This window comes from Frankliniella occidentalis, unplaced genomic scaffold (genome assembly GCF_000697945.3).
Source record: "Frankliniella occidentalis isolate FOCC.00 unplaced genomic scaffold, Focc_3.1 Scaffold161, whole genome shotgun sequence".
Classification (NCBI taxonomy): Eukaryota; Metazoa; Arthropoda; class Insecta; order Thysanoptera; family Thripidae; genus Frankliniella; species Frankliniella occidentalis.
In genome coordinates, this window is record NW_026267287.1 from 501,696 (window position 1) to 506,090 (window position 4,395).

The window sequence follows — 4,395 nt, forward strand, 5'->3', positions numbered from 1 at the left end:
CTCTCTCTCTCTCTCTCTGCGTCCCTCACACCCAAACAACGAACGCATCCAGACTTATTTTTTAATTTCTCATCCTTCTCACTCTCGCGCAAAGAAGGCAGCACCTCCACGCCGACCGAGAACCTTAGCCCCCCCCCCCTCACTCCCTTCTCTCTCTCTCTCGGCCGTAAATCACTCATACGGATGGGGTGATTTATAAGCTAATGGTTGGTTGCATGTGGGGCCGTGAATGACGCTGGACGTGCCGGCAGCCAGGGCTGGCAGTCAGACCGGCCCGGAGGAAGAGAAGACCCGGAGAGAGGCCTTGCGCACCGGCACCAGCGCGACGCCCGAGCGCGACCAGCGGTCACTCTGGAGATAATAGTATCACTCGAATAGAGTCAGCCCAGCCAGTCTGCTGTCCCCAGTCCGGTGGTTAAATCCTCGCTGATATATCGCCAAATTTGGCGCCGTCGATACTCTGGACCACAGAGAGCCAGCCTTGGATGCTGGGGCTAGGAAGATACCCCGCGCTCAACAAGGGGGGAAGCAAGGGGTATCTACGATCAACCCCTAGGGTGGTCTGGTGGTCTGTTGAGGCAATGACTCATGACAATGCTGCGGCAGCTCGTGACGGGCCAGAAAACCATTCGACAACAACAAATTTCAGCAGAGCAAAACCACAACAGGCAAATAGGTAAAAAAGTAAAACTGATGAAAGAATGTGCACTTTTACCATGATATAAAAATTTATTTTGAATTTAATGGTAGGTTTTGTATCTGGGTTTTTATTGAGCTTTACAATTGGCGAGATATGGGTCCCTCGCACGACTGCACCCACGCGTAAGAAGACGGCATATTCCATTGCCTTTTTATAAGTTATCTAAAAAGGCATTCCTGAGCAGCACATATTTTAGAAATGAGCTGCGAGGAAAAAAAAGGAAATAACAAACAGACTGTCGCGGCCGGCGTCGGTGAGTATAAAGGCGGTATGTGCGGCGTTAGAATGCGCGTTAACAACTTGTCGGTAAAAAAAGGGGGCGGCGGCAACGTCAATTACGGCCTTAATCGGACCACGCACCGCGGGAGGTAAGGAGGAAAATGACGGGAGGAATCTGAAAACAGCGAGGGGTGCGCTGGCGAAAAGAAAAGATTCACCGTCTCCAAGTTCAAGAAAAGGGGGTTGCATAAAATTAAATTCAATGCATTTTGCTAGTCAGTCTTTATTAAATCGAATTGCCTTTTTCGAGCCAAGGGCACTGATTTACTTTTAAAATTTTAAGTTGTCACCAAGGACAGAATGACTTGCTATCGCGTGCGAATATGGGGAAGGGGCTTTTGAGGGACGCTGTTTTCTCCAATGCACTGAAATGACATCAACAAAGACCGAAAGTTTTTCAGTCATGCACTGAAATGACATCAAGAAAGGCCGACAGTTTCTCAGTCATCTACTTCTGAACGTCTTCAGGCAACAATAAGAGCACCAGCAAAATAAGTCTAGTACACTAACACTCACCACTTTGGTGGACGAGACCCGGTCGTCAAAAACACAGTCACTTGATCGAATGCTGTTCGATACGTGGAATAATCCGAACAGGGAAAAATTCTATCTCTTTTCACAACACTGAGGGAGGGAAGTCCACGCACTTGTCCCGCGGTCGCACAGCAATCCGCCAGACCGCACTGACTCAAAGTCCCAACCACACAAAAAGTCACAACACTGCTTCACAACTTGCACCGTGTCGTGTCCGTCACGACACCCCACGACTGGCTGCGTCGCGTCCGCCACAAACACTTTGCTCCGTCGCGTCAAACACTTCACGACTCGCTGTCCACCGCGAGTCCTGCGCACACGTGTCTGCTGCGCCCTCGGCCCGTCATCCCGACCGCACGGCTCGCCTCGCACCGCGCACCGGACTGAGAGCGGGTTAGGGCGGGAAAGCCTCCGACGGGCGCCGCCGCCGTCCGCTCCGCGCCGCTCGGCTCCGGCTGTCGCGCGCGAGCCGGGAGTATCGCCGCCGCGTGGGGAATATCGCCGCCGAAGGGTTCCGGGACGGGCCGCGAGAGGGCAGCAGCGTCAGCGACCGCCGCCAGCACCCGACTGAGCGGGCGGCGCGCGGCCGGTAGGGTTGGGGCGGCGGGCCCATGGGCCGGGCGGCAGCCGGCGCCACCCAGCGGCCAGCGCCCGAAGCTGCGGGCTTCGCGCGGCCGCCGGTAGAGGGGGAGAGCGTCGCCCCGCGCTCCTCAGCCTCACCACACCACCAAAACGCCCCTCCAGCCCAGCGACGACATCCCGCCCGGGGTTGACGGATAAACTCTACGAGCGGTCTGGCGGAAAAACTAAACGGCCCCATTCGACCAAAGACACCGTGTATACACGCGCCATCCAGCTAATCCCCCACGGCTCAGCCGACGACACGGCGCTTCTTTACCTTCCCGAGCGTAGAGAGGGTCCTGACTTCGACGACGAGTTAAATCGTCTAAGAACGTGGCTCAAATCTACAAACAGTTCAAACGTAACGTATGGTGGCCATCGTGATAATCCTAGGGACTCTCAGAGCAATAAAAGGCATCAGGCGCTCTAATGAGAGATGTGCGCCCGGAGCAACAACAACAACATCGCGGCGGGGAGGGAGGGGGGTGGGGGCCCGCGCAGCCTTTTCAAATGTTACCCTAACCTTTCGGCGACACCACCTGGGTCCAGCTGCACGGGCCGGTCGCCATGCCACCCCCACCGCCTGCGACAGCTAAAGCCAACAAATGCTACGCCAGCCCAGCACACACAGCACAAGAAGTCCATGTGACACCATCCTCATGCACACAGTTATGCATTCAGAGAAACAGGACTGTTTTTGAGATCATCGACAGTGTAGTAAAGCCTCCTTGAGACAGCCAGGCGGTCGCCTGCTTGCGTAACGCCAAAGATACCATCAACCGACTATTAACGCCGCACGAGTCTAAACGCGTGTAAATGGACGTAACGAGTCACGGCCTTCTGGAAACGCAGTCTCGCTCCCTCGCCCGTGTCGTGGCTTTTAGCCGCTGCAGGACTTCACACGAAACGCAGCGCACGAGATTAGGCTATCGCGACTGGACTCGACCCAGTGCGACCAATCCGACCGGCTACCGATGCGATAGAGAACCCCCGTCCTCTCTCTCTCTCTCTCTCTCTCTCTCTCTCTCTCTCTCTCTCTCTCTCTCTCTCACACACACACACACACACACACACACTCACGCACCGCGTGCCCTCTGATCGCGCGTTGTGATTCCGTTCACGCAATCGCTTGTCACGTTAAGTGTCCCTGCGGTGCATGGCACGTCTGTACACACACACACACACACACAGAGAGGGAGTCGCATCTGTTTCCCACCTCCAGAATATAACAACAAAAATATTTTTAATTCAAAGAATATTTTCAATTTAAAAAAATCTGTCTTACGCCTGAAAAACATGCTATTAAGGGACGTGGTTAAGTAGTAATTGGGTCAAAACTAAACTTTTTCGAAAATTCTTTAAGTTTAAAATCGTCCGTCAGTAGCTACAAAAAATGGCCATGGTCATTTAGCGTGTAAGGACGGCATTTTCACAGTTCTTGCGGAATGTCGCGTTTTGCAGACATATTTCGAACGACATCCGAAATGTTCCGTCAGCAAGTTCGCGGGAAAGGCTAAATTGGCAAAACAGGTGTCGCTGAGCCGGCGCCCGAAAACTCGTCCGCCTGGCTCGTTAGAGCGCGCCGCGCCATAGCGTCCTGCCTGAGCGACATACATCTCTCTCTGTCGCACTCATTGGCAGGAGCACACGCGACGGCCGTCTCTGTCGCACACCCTCGGGGCGACCAGGAGACGTGTTAACGAGACAAGACTGATAGTGACGGGAGACACACATCACTGGATGCTGAATGGATTGGACACCGCAATTTTTTACTGCTAGGTGATAACAAAATTTACTGTCACGTTTGTTGTATAACAAAACAATTAACTGCTTGGTTTGGCGTCCAAGAACGGTCCAATCGACACCAAAGCAATGCTGATGTTTCGCGAAAACCTCCCTACAAGGTATCGCTTTCACAAGGGGTATCGCCGCTAAGGGAGACTACCCCTCTCAGGGACTGCGCGCCCTCCGCGGGGTGTAGAGACACTGGGGTGCACTGCCCCGGGGCCGCGTGGCCCCAGCAGTGCAAGGTTCTCCTTCTTAGCCTAACCTTCTAATATACTTTCATTAGAGACACTCACACACTCACTCACCGACCATAAACTTTTCGGGTCCCCCGTGGCTTGCAACCACGCTACGCCCCGCCGTCCAAGTTCCACGCCTCGGCCACAGGGGCCTCCACGCCGCCAAACCTCCCCCACCCCCTCTCAAACCCAAGGGGATCACACAAGACTTTGCATACACGTCCACTAACACCCAAA

At 54.1% G+C, this 4,395-nt stretch overlaps 1 protein-coding gene across 5 annotated transcripts in view; it reads right to left on the reverse strand.

Annotated features, from left to right (window-relative positions):
• The window catches only part of LOC113207477 (homeotic protein antennapedia-like), a 186,887-nt gene that overhangs the window by 116,512 nt on the left and 65,980 nt on the right, over window positions 1-4,395 (reverse strand). The window contains exon 1 of one of the 5 annotated variants that reach the window (XM_052271408.1): window positions 1,496-2,018. The exons of the other annotated variants lie outside the window; for them this stretch is intronic. The gene's annotated coding sequence lies outside the window, so the exon portion shown is untranslated. Of the gene's footprint in view, window positions 1-1,495; window positions 2,019-4,395 lie in introns of those variants that run through there. 5 annotated transcript variants of the gene reach the window in all.